The 21,154-nt window shown below is 37.3% G+C and overlaps 1 protein-coding gene across 6 annotated transcripts in view; it reads left to right on the top strand.

The window, feature by feature from the left end:
- Nucleotides 1-21,154, top strand: part of LNPK (lunapark, ER junction formation factor) — a 120,711-nt gene that overhangs the window by 80,975 nt on the left and 18,582 nt on the right. The gene's annotated exons all lie outside the window — the stretch shown is intronic.

Here is a 21,154-nt window from a genome sequence, read left to right on the forward strand (position 1 = left end):
GTACATTGATTTTGTATCCTGAGACTTTGCTGAAGTTGCTTATCAGCTTAAGGAGATTTTGGGCTGAGACAATGGGGTTTTCTAGATATACAATCATGTCATCTGCAAACAGGGACAATTTGACTTCCTCTTTTCCTAATTGAATGCCCTTTATTTCCTTCTCCTGCCTGATTGCCCTGGCCAGAACCTCCAACACTATGTTGAATAGGAGCGGTGAGAGAGGGCATCCCTGTCTTGTGTCAGTTTTCAAAGGGAATGCTTCCACACATACACCCTCCCAAGACTAAACCAGGAAGAAGCTGAATCTCTGAATAGACCAATAACAGGCACTGAAATTGTGGCAATAATCAATAGCTTACCAACCAAAAAAAGTCCAGGACCAGATGGATTCACAGCCGAATTCTACCAGAGGTGCAAGGAGGAGCTGGTACCATTCCTTCTGAAACTATTCTAATCAATATGTAACAAACCTGCACATTGTGCACGTGTACCCTAAAACCTAAAGTATAATAATAAAATAAAAATTAAAAAAAAAAAAAGGAAAAAGAGGGAATCCTCCCTAACTCATTTTATGAGGCCAGCATCCTGATACCAAAGCCTGGCAGAGACACAACCAGAAAAGAGAATTTTAGACCAATAACCTTGATGAACATTGATGCAAAAATCCTCAATAAAATACTAGCAAACCGAATCCAGCAGCACATCGAAAAGCTTATCCACCATGATCACGTGGGCTTCATCCCTGGAATGCAAGACTGGTTCAACATATGCAAATCAATAAATGTAATCCAGCATATAAACAGAACCAAAGACAAAAACCACATGATTATCTCAATAGATGCAGAAAAGGCCTTTGACAAAATTCAACAACCCTTCATGCTAAAAACTCTCAATAAATTAGGTATTGATGGGACATATCTCAAAATAATAAGAGCTATCTATGACAAACCCACAGCCAATATTATACTGAATGGAATTTTTTCTTAACTTTTAAAAAATTCTAAATTATATCCCAGCTTTATTCTACTTTTTGAGAATTATACTTTAGTTTTGTGTTTAATTTACTCGTGTTGAATATCTCTTAGTTGCTATCATTTCTGTAGATGACTTAGTCATTAATTTTGTTTAATTTCCATATTTCCATGAATTTGAAGTCAGGTCTTTATTTTTTTGCTGAACCACTGTTCTCTCTTTTTCTTTCTTATTGTTTTTAGAATTTAGCGTGTTTCTAAACTTAAACAATAGAAAGTGGAAAAGAAATACTAAAAGATATATGTATTGTATGTATGTGCCCTTGAAAAGATCTTTCCAAAATGAATCTGATTGTGATAGCCTTATCTTAGTAACTCTCCTGCATGATTGCTGAACCAGAACTTTGATTCATGTGTACTAGGCATCTTTCTTTTTATTTTTTGTTATTAAGTTGTTCATGATGAATATTATTGATTATACATTTTGAGGATAGGATTCTTTGGTTTGCTGAGGTTTAACACTAAAAGGAGTATGTTTACCAGACAGTTACCCTCAACTAACCTAGTCCCTACACTCTCACCCCTTAATAGACTTTATTTTTTAGGATAATTTTAGATGTATACAAAAATAGCAAAGATAATATAAATACTCCCACCTACTCATGTGCTAAGTTTCTCTTATATTAACATGTGGTACATTTGTTACAGTTTGATACTTTATTGTTAACTAAAGTCCATAGTTTATTCATATTTCCGTAGTTTTTATCTGATGTCTTTTTAGTTCTAGGATCCCATCCAGATACAACATTACATTCTGTTGTCTTTTTAGACTTCTTTAGGCTCTGACAGTTTCTCAGACTTTCCTTATTTTTGATGACTTTGACAGTTTTGCCCCAACTCTTTTCTATAAGGAATTTTTATCTATGGGTACTTAATCTTAGAAAATCAGGGCCACCACTTGATATGAAGGAATAACCAAACATAAAAGTAAACATATGTATATACACACATTAAATGGAATTATTTTCTGCTTAGATGCTTAGTATTCTAGTTCTGTAGAAATTATAGACTGGGAGATGGAAAGACTTAATGTCTTTAGTAGATTAAAATATAATAGTTTGGATGTAAGTGAAAAATAGAATTTGCCACAGTGTAAATTCCTGAATAATTTCTGTAGATTTCTAAAGAAATCTAGATATTTGGAGCTGGTGAAAATTAAACTTGTCTTTAAGGTTTTAATTGGTATACAGAACTAAATTTCATTTTTATGCACTACTGTCTGATTTATTCTTTTTTTTTTTTTTTTTCAATAAATGTTTACTGAGTGCTATCTGCCAGGTACATTTTAGGCCCTGGTGATACAGTAGTGAACAAAACAGTGAAAAACGTTTCTCTCCCTTTGTGGGGAGTCAGGAGATAGGTAGACAGTACATTATTGTTAGGAGAAAATAAAGAAAGTATGGTGAATAGGGAGTACCCTGAGTGAGGGCAGGTTGTAATTTAAAATAGGATTGTCAGGGAACACCTCATTGATAAGGTGACATTTGATGAAAGAAATGAGAGTATGAGCCATTTAGATACCTGAGGGAAGCACATTCCAGATAGAGGAATCAGTAAGTGCAAAGACCCTGAGTGAAGAGCATGTCTGTAGAATAACAGGGAGGCCTGTATGACTGGACTAGACTAGCAAGGGGGAGAGTAGGAAGAGTGGCAGTGAGAAAAGTAACAAGGGATCATCTCTTGTAGGGCCTTTGTAGGATGTGGACCATTGCAAAAACTTCAGTTCTCAATTAGATTTTTTCTTTTTCTAAGAAATTTTGTTTTGTTTTGAGCAGAGGATTGACATGGTCTCAATGATGTCTTAAAAGGAAGTCTACTGTATTGAGAAGAGGCTGCAGAGGGAGCAAAAGTGAAAGCAGGAAGATTAATTAGGAAGCTACTGCAGTAATGTAAGAAAGCATTTGATGATGGCTTAGACCAGGGATATCCAATCCCTAGGCTACACTGGAAGAATTGTCTTGAGCTACATATAAAATACACTAACACTAATGATAGCTGATGCTAAAAAAAAAAAAAGCAAATCTCATAATGTTTTAAGAAAATTTACAAATTTGTGTTTGGTTACATTCGAAGCCATCCTAGGCCACACGCAGCCTGTGGGCCATGGGTTGGACAAGGTTGGTTTGGACCTTGGATAGTAATATTGGAGGTGGTTTTTAAAAATAATTAACTAGGCCAGGCATGGTGGCTCACGCCTGTAATCCCAGAACTTTGGGAGGCCAAGGTGGGCGGATGACTGAGGTCAGGAGTTCAAGACCAGCCTGGCCAACATGGTGAAACCCCGTCTCTACTAAAAATACAAAAATTAGCCACGCGTGGTGGTGGGTACCTGTAATCCCACTACTCGGGAGGCTGAGGCAGGAGAATCACTTGAACCCGGGAGGTGGAGTTTGCAGTGAACCGAGATTGTGCCACTACACTCCATCCTGGGCAACAGAGCAAGACTGTGTCTCAAAAACAAACAAACTAATTTTTTATATTTTTGAAAACTGAATTTCCTCTTTCTCTTCACTCCAGCTTAAGGTGGTTTATGAAATAGTCAGATTCTTTATATATTTTTAAAATAGAATCCAAAAGATTTATTGACGCATTGGATATGGAGTCAGAGAAGGAGGAGTCAAGGATGACCTTAAAGATTTTGGCCTGAGTAACTGGAAAGATGGAATTGCCATTTACTGAGATGGTGGAAAGTGCAAGAGAAACACTTTTTGGAGGGAGTCTGAGATGGAGTGGTGAAGAACAGGGTTGATTTTGGACATGTTATGTTTGAGATACCTATTAGACATCCAACTAGAGATTTCAAGAAAGCAGTCGAATATGTGTCTGGCAAACAGGAATTATCTGGGCTGGATATACAAGTTTGGGTGTCATTAGTATGTGGATGGCATTAAAACAGTGAGACTGGATGAGGCTACCAAGGAAGTTACTACAGAGGAAGAAGATGAGAGGACCAAGGGTCATGCTTTAGCATACTCTTGCGTTAAGATGTTAGGATAAGGAAGAAGAACCAGGAACAGAGACTGAGAAGAAGTGGCCAGTGACATGGGTAATCCAGGAGAGTATGGAGCCTGGACACTAAGTGAAGAGAATGTTTCAAGGTAGTGATCATCTGTGACAAATACTGCTGCTGAGCAAGTTGAGGGTCAAGAATTGACCACTGATTGTAGCAATAAGGAGGCTGTTGGTGACCTTGAAAAGAACAGTTTTAGTAAAAGGATGGGAGCAAAAGCCTGGTTAGAAAGGATGGGAGTAGAAAACTTGAGAATGAGACAACTCTTGAGTAAAAAGGGGTAGAGAAATGAGTAACTGGAGGGGCAAGCATTTCTTGAGTGCAGGTGAGCTTACTGTACGAGAGAAAAGATAGCATGTTCGTGTGTTACTGCAAATCTCCCAGAAGACGTGAATTTTTTTTTTTTTTTTAAATGAAGAAAAGAGGTTTAATTGACTCACAGTTCTGCAGGTTGTACAGGCAGCATGGCTGGGAGGCCTCAGGAAACCTACAATCATGGCGGAAGGGTGAAGGGGAAGCAAGTATGTCCTACATGGAGGAGTAGGAGAGACAGCACAAAAGGGGAAGTGCTACACACTTCTAAACAAACAGGTCTCATGAGAACTCACTCGCTATCATGAGAACAGCAAGGAGGAAATCCATCCCCATCATCCAATCACCTCCAACCAGGTCCCTCCCCAAACACTGGGAATTATAATTCGACATGAGATTTGGGTGGGGACACAGAGCCAAGCCATATCAGGGTTTATGTTTCATTTTGTCTATCTGGCTTGATTGACCATTGTAGCAGGGATGGTATGTATATTGGAAAATGCATCAGGCAGGTGTAAGTAATCTCTGTTTTCTTGGCATTTTAGTAAGGTTATTAAATAGAAGACATCATGCATCACTTTAGTCTGCAATAGTATATTTTTTTGCTATAATTCAATTTTATTTATTTTATTATACCTTAAGTTCTAGGGTACATGTGCACAACATGCAGGTTTGTTACATATGTATACATGTAACATATTCGTGTGCTGCACCCATTAACTCATCATTTACATTGGCTATTTCTCTTAATGCCGTCCCTCCCCCCTCTCTACACCTCACGACAGGCCCTGGTGTGCGATGTTCCCTACTCTGTGTCCAAGTGTTCTCATTGTTCACTTCCCACCTATGAGTGAGAACATGTGGTATTTGGTTTTCTGTCCTTGTGATAGTTTGCTCAGAATGATGGTTTCCAGCTTCATCCATCTCCCTACAAAGGACATGAACTCATCATTTTTTATGGCTGCATAGTATTCCATGGTGTATATGTGCCACATTTTCTTAATCCAGTTTATCACTGATGGACATTTGGGTTGGTTCCAAGGCTTTGCTATTGTGAATAGTGCCACAATAAACATACATGTGCATGTGTCTTTATAGTAGCATGATTTATAATCCTTTGGGTATATACCCAGTAATGGGATGGCTGGGTCAAATGGTATTTCTAGTTCTAGATCCCTGAGGAATCGCCACACTGACTTCCACAATGGTTGAACTAGTTTACAGTCCCACCAACAGTGTAAAAGTGTTCCTATTTCTCCACATCCTCTCCAGCACCTGTTGTTTCCTGACTTTTTAATGATCACCATTCTAACTGGTGTGAGATGGTACATCATTGTGGTTTTGATTTGCATTTCTCTGATGACCAGTGATGATGAGCATTTTTTCATGTGTCTGTTGGCTGCATAAATGTCTTTTGGGAAGCGTCTGTTCATATCGTTTGCCCACTTTTTGATGGGGTTGTTTGATTTTTTTCTTGTAAATTTGTTTAAGTTCTTTGTAGATTCTGGATATCTTTGTCAGATGGGTAGATTGCAAAAATTTTCTCCCATTCTGTAGGTTGCCTGTTCACTCTGATGGTAGTTTCTTCTGCTGTGCAGAAGCTCTTTAGTTTAATTAGATCCCATTTGTCTATTGTGGCTTTTGTTGCCATTGCTTTTAGTGTTTTAGTCATGAAGTCCTTGCCCATGCCTGTGTCCTGAATGGTATTGCCTAGGTTTTCTTCTAGGCTTTTTATGGTTTTAGGTCTAACATTTAAGTCTTTAATCCATCTTGAATTAATTTTTGTATAAGGTGTAAGGAAGGGATGCAGTTTCAGCTTTCTGCATATGGCTAGCCAGTTTTCCCAGCACCATTTATTAAATAGGGAATCTTTTCCCCATTTCTTGTTTTTGTCAGGTTTGTCAAAGATCAGATGGTTGTAGATGTGTGGTGTTACTTCTGAGGCCTCTGTTCGGTTCCATTGGTCTTTATGTCTGTTTTGGTACGAGTATCATGCGGTTTTGGTTACTGTAGCCTTGTAGTATAGTTTGAAGTAAGGAAGTGTGATGCCTCCAGCTTTGTTCTTTTTGCTTAGGATTGTCTTGACAATGCGGGCTCTTTTTTGGTTCCATGTGAACTTTAAAATAGTTTTTTCCAATTCTGTGAAGAAAGTCACTGGTAGCTTGATGGGGATGGCATTGAATCTATAAATTACCTTAGGCAGTATGGCCATTTTCACGATATTGATTCTTCCTATCCACGAGCATGGAATGTTCTTCTATTTGTTTGTGTCCTCTTTTATTTCGTTGAGTAGTGGTTTGTAGTTCTCCTTGAAGAGGTCCTTCACATCCCTTATAAGTTGGATTCCTAGGTATTTTATTCTCTTTGAAGCAATTGTGAATGGGAGTTCGCTCATGATTTGGCTCTCTGTTTGTCTGGCAATGGTGTATAGGAATGCTTGTGATTTTTGCACATTGATTTTGTATCCTGAGACTTTGCGAAATTGCTTATCAGCTTAGGGAGATTTGGGGCTGAGATGATGGGGTTTTCTAAATATACAATCATGTCATCTGCAAAAAGGGACAATTTGATTTCCTCTTTTCCTAATTGAATACCCTTTATTTCTTTCTCCTGCCTGATTGCCCTGGCCAGAACTTCCAACCTTATGTTGAATAGGAGTACTGAGAGAGGGCATCCCTGCCTTGTGCCAGTTTTCAAAGGGAATGCTTCCAGTTTTTGGCCATTCAGCATGATATTGGCTGTAGGTTTGTCATAAATAGCTCTTATTATTTTGAGACACGTCCCATCAATACCTAGTTTATTGAGAGTTTTTAGCATGAAGGACTGTTGAATTTTGTCGAAGGCCTTTTGTGCATCTATTGAGATAATCATGTGTTTTTTGTCTTTGGTTCTGTTTGTGTGATGGATTATGTTTATTGATTTGCATATGTTGAACCAGCCTTGCATCCGAGGGGTGAAGCCAACTTGATCGTCGTGGATAAGCTTTTTGATGTGCTGCTGGATTCAGTTCGCCAGTATTTTATTCAGGATTTTCGCATCAATGTTCATCAAGGATATTGTTCTAAAATTCTCTCTTTTTGTTGTGTCTCTTCCAGGCTTTGGTATCAGGCTGATGCTGGCCTCATAAAATGAGTTAGGGAGGATTCCCTCTTTTTGTATTGTTTGAAATAGTTTCAGAAGGAATGGTACCAGCTCCTCTTTGTACCTCTGGTAGAATTCAGCTGTGAATCCATTTGGTCCTGTAATTTTTTTGGTTGGTAGGCTATTATTGTCTCAATTTCAGAGCCTGTTATTGGTCTATTCAGGGATTCAGCTTCTTCCTGGTTTAGTCTTGGGAGGGTGTATGTGTCCAGGAATTAATCCATTTCTTTTAGATTTTCTAGTTTATTTGCATGGAGATGTCTATAGTATTCTCTTATGGTAGTTTGTATTTCTGTGGGATCGGTGGTGATATCCCCTTTATCATTTTTTATTGTGTCTATTTGGTTCTTCTCTCTTTTCTTCTTTATTAGTCTTGCTAGTGGTCTATCTATTTTGCTGGCCTTTTCAAAAACCAGCTCCTGGAGTCATCGATTTTTTTGAAGGGTTTTTTGTGTCTCTATCTCCTTCAGTTCTGCTCTGATCTTAGTTATTTCTTGCCTTCTGCTAGCTTTTGAATGTGTTTGCTCTGGCTTCTCTAGTTCTTTTAATTGTGATGTTAGGGTGTCGATTTTAGATCTTTCCTGCTTTCTCTTGTGGGCATTTAGTGCTATAAATTTCCCTCTACATGCTGCTTTAAATGTGTCCCAGAGATTCTCATATGTTGTGTCTTTGTTCTCATTGGTTTCAAAGAACATCTTTATTTCTGCCTTCATTTCCTTATGTACCCAGTAGTCATTCAGGAGCAGGTTGTTCATTTTCCATGTAGTTGTGTGGTTTTGAGTGAGATTCTTAATCCTGAGTTCTAATTTGATTGCACTGTGGTCTGAGAGACAGTTATAATTTCTGTTCTTTTACATTTGCTGAGGAGTGCTTTATTTCCAACTATGTGGTCAGTTTTGGAGTAAGTGCGATGTGATGCTGAGAAGAATGTATATTCTGTTGATTTGGGGTGGAGAGTTCTGTAGATGCCTATTAGGGCAGCTTGGTGCAGAGCTGAGTTCAAGTCCTGGATATCCTTGTTAACCTGTCTCGTTGATCTGTCTAATATTGACAGTGGGGTGTTAAAGTCTCCCATTATTGTGTGGGAGTGTAAGTCTCTTTGTAGGTTGCTAAGGACTTGCCTTATGAATCTGGATGCTCCTGTGTTGGGTGCATATATATTTAGGATAGTTAGCTCTTCTTGTTGAATTGACTCCTTTACGATTATGTAATGGCCTTGTTTGTCTCTTTTGATCTTTGTTGGTTTAAAGTCTGTTTTCTCACAGACTAGAATTGTAACCCTTGCTCTTTTTTTGTTTTCCATTTGGTTGGTAGATCTTCCTCCATCCCTTTATTTTAAGCCTATATGTGTCTCTGCACGTGAGATGGGTTTCCTGAATACAGCACACTGATGGGTCTTGACTCTTTATCCAATTTGCCAGTCTGTGTCTTTTAATTGGGGCATTTAGCCCATTTACATATAAGGTTAATATTGTTATGTGTGAATTTGATTCTGTCATCATGATGTTAGCTGGTTATTTTGCTCGTTAGTTGATGCAGTTTCTTCCTAGCATCGGTAGTCTTTACAATTTGGCATGTTTTTGCAGTGGCTGGTACCGTTAGTTCCTTTCCATGTTTAGTGCTTCCTTCAGGAGCTCTTGTAAGGCAGGCCTGGTGGTGACAAAATCTCTCAGCCTTTGCCTGTCTGTAAAGGATATTATTTCTCCTTCACTTATGAAGCTTAGTTTGGCTGGATATGAAATTCTGGGTTGAAAATTCTTTAAGAATGTTGAATATTGACCCCCACTCTCTTCTGTCTCATAGAGTTTCTGCTGAGAGATCCACTATTAGTCTGTTGGGCTTCCCTTTGTGGGTAACTCGACCTTTCTCTCTGGCTGCATTTAACATTTTTTCCTTCATTTCAACCTTGGTGAATCTGACAATTGTGTGTCTTGGGGTTGCTCTTGTCAAGGAGTATCTTTGTGGTGTTCTCTGTATTTCCTGGATTTGAATGTTGGCCTGCCTTGCTAGGTTGGGAAAGTTCTCCTGGATAATATCCTGAAGAGTGTTTTCCAGCTTGGTTCCATCCTCCCCATCACTTTCAGGTACACCAATCAAACATAGATTTGGTCTTTTCACATAGTCCCATATTTCTTGGAGGCTTTGTTCGTTTCTTTTTACTCTTTTTTCTCTAAACTTCTGTTCTTGCTTCATTTCATTCATTTGATCTTCAATCACTGATACCCTTTCTTTTATTTGATCAAATTGGCTACTGAAGCTTGTGCATGCATCACGTAGTTCTCGTGCCATGGTTTTCAGCTCCATCAGGTCATTTAAGGTCTTCTCTATGCTGTTTATTCTAGTTAGCCATCTGTCTAATCTTTTTTCAAGGTTTTTAGCTTCCTTGCGATGGGTTGGAACATCCTCCTTTAGCTTGGAGAAGTTTGTTATTGCTGACCTTCTGAAGCCTTCTTCTCTCAACTTGTCAAAGTTGTTCTCCATCCAGCTTTGTTCCTTTGCTGGCAAGGAGCTGCGATCCTTTGGAAGAGAAGAAGCGCTCTGGTTTTTAGAATTTTCAGCTTTTCTGCTCTGTTTTCTCCCCATCTTTGTGGTTTTATCTACCTTTGGTATTTGATGATGGTGACCTATAGATGGGGTTTTGGTGTGGATGTCCTTTTTGTTGATGTTGATGCTATTCCTTTCTGTTTGTTAGTTTTCCTTCTAACAGGACCATCAGCTGCAGGTCTGTTGCAGTTTGCTGGAGGTCCACTCCAGACCCTGTTTGCCTCGGTATCACCAGTGGAGGCTGCAGAGCAGCAAATATTGCTGCCTGATCCTTCCTCTGGACGCTTCGTCTCAGAGGGACACCCGGCTGTTTAAGGTGTCAGTTGGCCCCTACTGGCAGGTGTCTCCCAGTTAGGCTACACAGTGGTCAGGGACCCACTTGAGGAGGCAGAACTTGAGCTGTTCTCAGAGCTCAAACTGTGCTGGGAGAACCAATGCTCTCTTCAGAGCTGTCAGACAGGGACGTGTAAGTCTGCAGAAGTTTCTGCTGCCTTTTGTTCAACTATGCGCTGCCCCTAGAGGTGGAGTCTACAGAGGCAGCCAGGCCTGGTTGAGCTAAGGTGGGCTCCACCCAGTTCGAGCTTCCTGGCCCCTTTGTTTACCTACTCAAGCCTCAGCAATGGCAGACGCCCCTCCCCCACACCAGGCTGCTGCCTTGCAGTTCGATCTCGGACTGCTGTGCCAGCAGTGAGCAAGGCTCCGTGGGCATAGGATCCGCCGAACCAGGCACGGGATATAATCCCCTGGTGTGTGGTTTGCTCAGACTGTTGGAAAAGCGCAGTATTAGGGCGGGAGTGTACCGATTTTCCAGGTAGTGTCTGTGACGGCTTCCCTTGGCTTGGAAAGGGAAATCTCCCAACCCCTTGCACTTCCCGGGTCAGGCGATGCCCCACCCTGCTTCAGCTCATCCTCCGTGGGCTGCACCCACTGTCCAACCAGTCCCAGTGAGATGAACCAGGTACCTCAGTTGGAAATCCAGAAATCACCTGTCTTCTGCGTTGATCGTGCTGGGAGCTGCAGACCGGAGCTGTTCCTATTTGGCCATCTTGGAATGATCTGCAGTAGTATCCATGTGGAATAATTAATGATGGAGGAGAGAGTAAGGAGAATTGATTTGGAACTGTCCATGAGTAGGCAAGAGGGGATGTGATCTCGTATACAAGTGGAGAGGTTGGCTTTTGACAAGTGTGTGATAGCTCATCTTTAGCAATGAGGAAAGTCTGAGAACATGGGCAGATATAGGTAGGTGGTCGGGTTCTTTTTTTGAGATGTTTTCTTTTTTTGAGATGAAGTCTCACTATATCACCCAGGCTGGAGTGCAGTGGCGTGATCTCAGCTCGCTGCAACCTCTGCCTCCTAGGTTCAAGTGATTCTCCTGCCTCAGCCTCCTGAGTAGCTGGGATTACAGGTGCCCGCCATGACACCTGGCTAATTTTTGTAGTTTTAGTAGATACGGGGTTTTACCGTGTCAGCCAGGCTGCTCTCAAACTCTTGACCTCAAGTGATCTGCCCTCCTCAGCCTCCCAAAGTTTGGGGATTATAGGTGTGAGCTACTGCGCCCAGCCAATTTTCTGATTGTGTCTCTATTTCCTTAGTGAGGATGAGGTTGGGGGAGATAATGTTGGAGGCTTGAAGAAAAGGTATGGAATAATGCCAGGGGACTCTAAAGGCTACTTAAAATGAATAGTCATAAATTTAATGCAGGATTCTGTATGCTTTTCCAGTTACAGTCACCCGCGTAGGTGCCAGCATGGAGTAGGCAAATGGTTGGTTTTAACCAGGGTTGGGGTTCTGCCTAATGTACTAGATAATTTGATAAAGGGGGCCAGGAGCTGAAGTTGTTTGTAGGTGAGCCATTATAACAATGGATTATGGAATTTAAGATGATTATGAGGGAAATAAAGACATGAGTGGTAGTGATGGACAGTCAAAAGGTGTTGGTAGTGTTAATACAGGAATCCACAAACTGCAGCCTGCAAATGTGGGCCAAGACCTGTGTTTTATGGCTCTTCAGCTTAGAATGTTTTCACATTTTCAAAGCATTCTAAAAAATAAAGAGTAAGAATATGCAACAGGACCTTGTGTGGTCTGCAAAGCCTAAAATGTTTATTATGTGACTCTTTCCAAAAATGTTCACTGACCTATTAATAATTAATAATTAATGGGTTATAGATCTTGCAGTTGGAGGAGGTAAGCTGAGAGGTTAGTGTGGTTGGAGAACAGGATGCTTAAACCTGAGAGGGGATCAGTTATTTCTGGTTGCAAAGTTGTAGGAATAGGTTATCACCATAGGAGTGAATGATTGAAATAGGGAGAATGATTAGATTTTTGGAGGGTGCTCTAAAAATGAATCTTTTTTTTTTTTTGAAGACATGGTCTCACTCTGTCACCCAGGCTGGAGTGCAGTGGTGTCATCATGGCTTACTGCGACCTCAATATCCTGGGCTCCAGCCATCCTCCCACCTCAGCCTCCTGAGTAGCTGGGACTACAAGTATGTACCACCATGCCCAGGTAATTTTTTAACTTTTTGTAGAGATGGGGTTTCACTATGTTGCCCAGGCTGGTCTCGAACTCCTGGGCTCAAGCGATCCATCAGCCTCGGCTTCCCAAAGTGCTAGAATTACAGGCCTTAATCACCACGCCCAGCCTAAAAACAAATCCTTAACTGACCCTCCTATTGTTTTCTAGGAGGAAACCACCTATCCATTGTCTTTTGCCTTTTGTACTCAACCCTGCACCTTTACTAATGAAATGTAACAAAAGCCAATTGTATCTTGCCACAGCTAAATTCAAAATCAGTTATTTTTGCAGAGACATTTAATGGTTTTAGCAAATAGAGTACAACTTATTTCAGTAGGTTTTAGAGTTTACTCACTTGTGTTCCATAGCATGTATTGAAAATTAAGTAGAAATTATAGATCTTTTTTTGATCTTTATACCAAATGGAGCAATACTTTATATTTTGCTGTTTTTTTGGGGATGTGTTTGATTAAGAGAATCTGAAAAATGCCTTATAAAATAATAGATTCACCTTAATAAATTTGCCTTGTAAGAAATTTGGATGTTCTTTACATAAGTATCAAATTTATACTGTTAGAATTGTTTAGTATATAACAAACCATCCTAAAATTTAGTTATTTAACACAGCATTCTTTTTTTGCTCATGAAATTTGCAGTTTGGCTAGGGTTTGGTGGAAACAGCTTATCTGTGTCTCATATCAGTTAGAGCTACTTTACTGAGCCAGAGGATCTACTATCAAGGTGGTTTACACAGCTGTCAAGTTGGTGCTGGCTGTTGTTTCTTCTCCACATGGACTTCTCTCTCGGGTCACTTGAGTTTACTCTTCCCTGGTAGCAGGTTCCAAGACCAAGGAGCATAGGAGACAAAAAGTCCTGGATTCTGGCACAACTTTGTTCTCTTTGTCAAAGTCAGAGTACAATTTCAAGGGGAGGGTACACAGGCATCCTCTGCTCTCGTTTGTTGAAAGGAGAATCAAAGGATTTTGGAGTCTTATTTTAAAACTGCCACATGTACTTTAATATAGATAACAAAGGCATTTCTATCCCAGTCCAGTTTTCATTGTTTATCTCAAATGCCATCATCACTGTAAACCCTTTCCTCAGCCCATCTAGATGACTAAGTTGTCAGTCCTCACTTCTTGTGAAGTCCTCACTTCACTGTATAGTACTTTGTTGGCTCCCATTATATGGCATTTAGCTTGTATTAGAATATTTAGTGAGTTTGTTTTTCTTGTCTTAAAGATAGCTTGCTACCTCTATATGCAACTCTGAATCCCCTTCAATGTGCTTATACTGGTGTTTTACTCTTAGTGGTTGCTTAATAAATGAGTTGAAGAAAATAAAAGTAAACATTTATTTTGGCATTGCTGTATTTTGTTTAAATGTTATAAAATAGTAATTTACCAAATAGGACCTTGGTGAACTGCAAGGTTTATGTTGTTTAATGTTGAGATTGCTAGAAGTTAGGCCAGATCAAAAATAAATTATTAAGGTGATAAAGGAAAGTAAATGTTAAGACAAAGAACTATAAAGCAAAATGTATTTTTAATTTGAAAAGCAGAACAAAAGAATAAACTCAACTAAAGGCTGGCAAGTAGTATATATTATTATTAATAGAAAACTTTCTGCTTAAAGATAGCTTTTTTGTATGGACTCCTGAAGTTAGCTGAGATTCTAAATGCAGCAGGCTGATTAGCAATCTTAATTCTATCTGCAATCTTTATCTGCCTTGCATGTAACATATTTACAGAATGGACAGGAAAATGGGGACATTTTTGAGAAGCCATTTTCCTGTTTATCACTCCAAATAAGTTGGGTAATAGGCAGTTGGAAATTTAACATTGAAATGCAAGAGGAAAATAGATTCATTTCATAGGTGTTTATTAAGCTCATACTCTGTACCAGTTACCTTTCCCACATCATGTGTCTGCAGAGATGTAGTTCCTGCTTGTTAGCTTTTGATTAAAAGGGGTATACACATGTAAATAAATAGTATGCTAAGGATCAAAATGAAGGTAGGCACGAATTACAGTGCATTATAACTTTTAATAATAATTTGCTGTGAGAATAGGATTGAAAAAGTACTCTTCAGGTAAAGGATTTACTCCATGTGCAAGGACTGGAAGAGAGAAACAACTTGGCACCTCAAGGTACTACAAATATTGCCATGTCCCTGAAAAAGGAAGGTAGGGTTCATATGAAGAAGGGATCAAATTATGAAGGGCTTTTTCTGCATCATTATGTAGTATAGTTCTGGAGTTCAGGACTTTATCTTATACACAACATATAAAGTCAGTGGAGGCTTTGAATTTTACATCGTTAGCATTTTACGAAGAATACTTTTTTTTTTTTTGGTAACATGGAGGTTATGTTGGATTGGAGAGAATATGACTGAGCCATAGAGATCAGTTAGGAATATCATCTAATATAGTTAAAAGATAAAGGCCTGTACTAGATAAGGTTACAGCAATAGCGTTAAGGAAAAAGAAGAGATTTAAGAGATAATTCAGGCGTGGATTGATACAGGCAATAGATTTGGAAAGCGGGGCAGGGGTTGGGGGTGGGAGGAAGAATCAAGATGGGACCTAGGTTTTTGTTTGGACAACTGCTTAGGTGTTAGTATGTTAAGCCAGATAAAGAACATAATTGGAATACTGGTTTCTGTAGACGATAATAAATTTACTTTTGGATCTGTTGAATGGGAGTTATAGCAAGATGCTGAGGTTCATAGGTAGTTGATTATTTCATATGGAGCTCAGGAGAAAGGTTGAGGTTATGGATATACAGATTAGAAATAATGGGGAGGCATAGGTGATTATTATTGGAATGTGAGATTGAGTGAAATTGCCCAGAGAGAGAAAATAGAGTAAGAGCACCTAAGACAGAACTACAGGGAACATTGACATTTAAGGGTAGATGAAGAAAGAGGAGCCCAGGAAAAAGAATGAATGATCAGAGTCAGAAGTAGAGCTAGATTGGTAGTAAGTAGCAGACTGAAATGAGGCCTTTGAATTTGACAGGTTGCATAACACAGAGAATATGGGCATTTTTGTCATAAAAACCAGAATTTGAATCCTGGCTCCATCTCTTATTTTACTGTGAGAATTTTAGCAAGTTACTTAGACATTGAACTTTGGTTTCTTCTTTTGAAAACTGGGGATAGGAGTTACCCCAAAGGATTGATATAAATAGTAGATGAAATTAGTAAATTCATATATAGTGCCTAGCATGGTTCCTAGCAGAAAATAGGGATTTAATAAAGAGTAGCTATGATAACGCAGCATTAGTAGTGGTATTATAACGTTGTTGGTGACCAAAGCAATGATACTTTCAGTGGTGGGTAATACTGTGGTAGCTAAAAAGGAGCACGAAAACCAGATTGAGTTGGGTTAAGAAGTGAAATGCAGAGAAGTTTTTTTTTGTTCTGTTTTTCAAAAAGCTTTGCCTCTATAGGAAGAAAGAGGTTATAAAGTCGTTTTTTAGCAATAAAAAGACATTGACCTATTGAGAGTACAATTTTAATAACGAAATAGGGTAGAAGCTGAATTTGGAGCAGCTTAGTATGAGTGGATGTGAACAGAAGATACAGTGAACATAGACTTCAGAAAGTTTTGAAAGTAGAAGGAAGAGGTGTCTTTATTATTTTGATTATTTAAAGGAATTACATTCAAATAAGTTAAAAAATACAGAACTGAAAACAATAGAAATTTACCTGAAAATATATCCCTGTGCCCTAACTATAGTACTATAGTATAAAATTATACTATAGTATAATTTTTTTCACAATTATAAAAAGCAAAATTCACCCTAAGAGTTTTCACATCTGCATATGTGAATAGGCGTAAAGATTCCCCCACCCCATTACTAAAATCCAATTTCTGAAATTTTCTCTTATGAGTCTTAGAACTGGACACAGTAGTTCAGAAAGCCTTTGACCAGTGCTAGGGAAAATATGAATATTGCCTTTGTAGTTTTGCCAACACTCATATTAAGGAAATTTGGAATCTAGTGGGGTTTTAGTTCACATAAGGAGCAAGAAAAAACAAACAATCTCATCAAAAAGTGGGCTAAGAACATGAATAGACAATTCTCAAAAGAAAATATACAAATGGCCAATAAACATGAAAAAATGCTCAACATCACTAATGATCAGGGAAATGCAAATCAAAACCAAAATGCAATACCACCTTACTCCTGCAAGAATGGACATAATAAAAAAATAAAAAAATACAAGATGTTGGTGTGGATGTGGTGAACAGGGAACACTTCTACACTGCTGGTGGGAATGTAAACTAGTACAACCACTGTGGAAAACAGTATGGAAATTTCCTCAAAAAATAAAAGTAGAACTACCATTTGATCCAGCAATCCCGCTACGGGGTTTCTACCCAGAGGAAAAGAAGTCATTATACGAAAAAGATACTTGCACACACATGTTTAACACAAAATGTGAACCAACCAATGTCAACAAGAGGATAAAAAAAGGAAGATATATATATATAAATAAAAAATAATCATATATATTTATTTTATATATATATATATTTATATATATTATTATATATATATGTAATCATAATATAATTATATATATAATATATATAATTCATTTATATAAAATATATATTCATATATATTATATTTATATATATAATCATATATATTTATATTTATATATATATTAATCAATGAGTGGATAAAGAAACCGTGGTACATATATATGATGGAATACTACTCAGCCATAAGAAGGAATGAATTAACAGCATTTGCAGTGACCTGGATGAGATTGGAGACTATTACTCTAAGTGAAGTAACTCAGGAATGGAAAACCAAACGTCGTATGTTCACACTCATAAGTGGCAGCTAAGCTATGAGGGTGCAAAGACATAAGAATGACACAGTGGACTTTGGGGACTCAGGGGAAAGGGCAGGAAGGGGATGGGAATAAAAGACTACAAATAGGGTGCAGTGTATACTGTTTGGGTGATGGGTGCACCAAGATCTTACAAATCACCACTAAAGAACTTACTCATGTAACCAAACACCACCTGTTCCTCAGTAACCTATGGAAATAATAAAGGAACTGGTACTATTAGCTAGATGAAAATCCAGGCCTCCTAATTATTGTATGGTGTTCTTCCTACTACAGCTTGATAATAGAACAAAGACAAAACCTTCTAGCAGTATAAAAAGAGTATTTAAAAAATCTGATAAATTAAGGGACAAGTATTTGTATTATAAAACATTCATCCCAATATTATTTAATGGCAAGCTAGAATTATACATTTAAGTTTTTATATAAATTGTGAATTTATACATTTAAACGACTTCACAAATAACTTTAAGGAAACATTTAATGTGTAAATTAGTATCTATATATTTTAAATAATTGCCTTAGAAATTCTAGGTTGCTTAGTTTTTGATTTATTATAATCGTTGGAACCTTATATATGCCCTATTTCTGCTAATAGTTATTGCCTGTTAAGTACTTCGCATGTGCTTTGGCTGAGTTCTTTGTCTTGACTTTCTCATTTAATCTTTACAACAACCATAAGAGGTAAGTATTCGCATTATGAGAAAGCTGAACTGAGTGATATCATCAACTTGGAAAAGGTAGCATACACATCTAGTAAACAGGGTGGAGCTAAAATTATGACCCTTTGATCCCAGAGTCTTTGCTTTGCACAGCTGTGCTGTTTTATCATTAATTTAAGCTTCTGTTTAATATAGTAGCTTTAAAAATATATCATTTGGGTTCTATTTACTTCATTTTTAATTGATATATAATTGTACATATTTTTGGGGGTAAATACTTGCATACAATTTATAATGATTAAATCAAAGTAATTGGGATATCTATCACCTCATTTATCTTTTATTTGTGTTGAGAACATTCCAATTCTTCTCTTCTAGCTATTTTGAATGACACATTATTGTTAATTGTAGTCACCCTACTGTACTATCAAACACTAGCTCTTATTCCTCCTAACTATATTTTTGTACCCACTAACCAACCTTTATTCATAACCCTTAATAACCTCATTGAAAAGAGCTTGGTAATGGGTCTGTTTGCTTCATTTTGAATTTAAACCTAATGTAGACATGTCATCATCCTCAGTGAATATGATTTTTGTTGGGTCATTGATCATTGATGAGGGTGTTAAAACATACTCCGGTTGAGAATTAACCTTATGGCATGCTCCTTATGATTTTTTGCCAGATTCATGTGGAATGCTTGGTGGCTCTTTTGGGGGCTTTGTATCTTATGTTTAAGGCAGGAAATGTTGGACATATCTAATATGACTATTTTGTTGAGTACTGGAAACTTTTTAGAGTAATTAATACAAAACTTTATGAATCACAAGTAGTTCAAAGTAGATAAATCTGAGGTATTTTAAATTGAGACTACCAGAATATTTTATAATAGTTTGACAAATATAGATTTGGTACCTTGTTATTTTAAACTATTGAAGATATTGTAACCCTTGATACTTGCTTTTCCTTTGAAAATGATGAAACTACGTTTTCTCCCTTTTGTAACTCTGCTATAACATTTTCCCCCTTTGCCTAAATTTAGATTTAGAATTATTAAGGTACGTCTCTTTTATGGAATGCTTGACACGGTGTCCTTTGTTAGCTAGTCTCCTTTCAGTGGTGTACTAGTGATAGTAAAAGCATTTCAGGTAATTTTCACTGGGTAAGTGCACATTTAGAGGAAGTAGTCTCAAGTCTTCGTGAAGAGGAAGGATAATAGCTGCTTTTATGTAGTCTAATAAATGCTAAATTTTTATTTATCTGGAAGAAAAATGCCACTTTTTGAGTTATGCTTTACCTGAAAGTTGGCTGAAAAATGATTTACAGTATTTGATACCTTATTTTTAAATGAGCAATTAAATTATCAAATCCTAATGTGATTTTATTGATTTCAGTACCTTTTGCAGCATTTAATGGCTTTCCTAGTATGCAACCACCTATTAAGGTGCTCCTTGTGAGTAAAAAATAAAGTTAGCAGCTAATTTGCAGATGTTAGGATATGATTTGTTCAGGTAACAGCTGAAATTTTCTATATAAATTGCATGGAAAGTAGCAAAATATAAAGATGGTTCCATTTATATAATGATACTGTGCTTATAATTTATTATTGCCATGGCTTGGTTAAACACTAAATTGTGAACCAATGGAAAATTAGTTGATCCCAGTAATTTTAGCTAAAATCATTTGAAAATACTTAGTTGTGTACAAAAACTGATATCTGAAATAAGTATTCATTAAATGTGAGCTATCGGTTTACAGACATTATCATATTTAATTCTCATAACAATTATATTAGTTAATATTATTATCCTAATTTTACAGATAAAATAACAGGTTTATCAAAGTTAAGTAACCTATCTGAAGTCATGTAGCCAGAGCCAGGATTCCAATCAAATCTTTCTGACTGCAGGGCCCCAGTTCTTAGCTAGTAGACTAGATTGGGATGAACTAAGATCTGACGCTAGAGCTGTACTTTCAGTTGCAATGAACTTTCATGAAATTCTTTAACTGTCAAATAGAGTCCAAGTGTTTTGCTTCTGGACATATGTATTTTTACTATTTGTGCCAAATAAAAATAACTTATTTAGTTTCAGCTCACTAATTGAGGATTTGTGATGATTTACTGTGATAGGTAGAATTGAGAAAGTGTAACGGCTTCTTTATGTGAAATCTTACCACTGACATTCAAGTAAAATATTGGTGGGAATAGAGAATAATAGAATTCAATTTTATGTTACTGAGTACAAGTCATGAAACTTTTTTTGTAAAGAGCCAGATAGTAAATATAGTTAAATGGCCCTGAGAGCCATATGGTCTCTGTTGCAACTACTCTACTCTTCTAAAGCAGCCATAGACAATCTGTAAACAAAAGAACTGGCCTGTGTTCTAATAAAACTACAAAAGCAGGCGGCAGCCTGGATTTGGCATGTTTGCTGACCCCTGTTACAGAGAATCTTGTAATTTCTGTAACTATAAGCTAAGATTTATTAACGATGAAACATTGTTTATATGGAGTAGATCTGTTGAATGTTTTGGCCAAAACAAGTTTGCCAAAAGGATAGCAATACCATAAAGGAGAATGGAAGTGGTACCTAATAGTAAAAATACTTTTTCAGCATTTCTATAACTACTTAGATTAATTACTTTGATAATTCCAGAATATACGTATTCACTTATCTCTTAGTTTTTAGTTTTTTAAATCTTGAAAAACAAATCTGCAATTTGGAGTTTTCACTAATTCTGATAAACTTTCTTTCCTTTATTATAATTAGGAAGACTACTTTAAAAAGACATGGCACATAATTGGGTGATTTTATTTTACTGGATTTGTTTTGTAAAGTGCTATCAGTAGCTACACTTAGATCATGGCTTGTTGTGTAAACATGTACAGTTGAACTATAAGTTCAGAAATAGAGTACTTTGTTTTCAATGTCACATATTATAGATTTATTATTGTAAGTAATTTTGACACTACAATGCCTTTTGGGGCTGTAAAATTTTAATAAATATAAATTGTTTGTTATACTGGCTAATATGGTATATTGGAAATTAAGTCTAATG

The sequence above is a fragment of the Hylobates moloch genome, unplaced genomic scaffold (assembly GCF_009828535.3).
Source record: "Hylobates moloch isolate HMO894 unplaced genomic scaffold, HMol_V3 SCAFFOLD_1, whole genome shotgun sequence".
NCBI lineage: Eukaryota > Metazoa > Chordata > Mammalia > Primates > Hylobatidae > Hylobates > Hylobates moloch.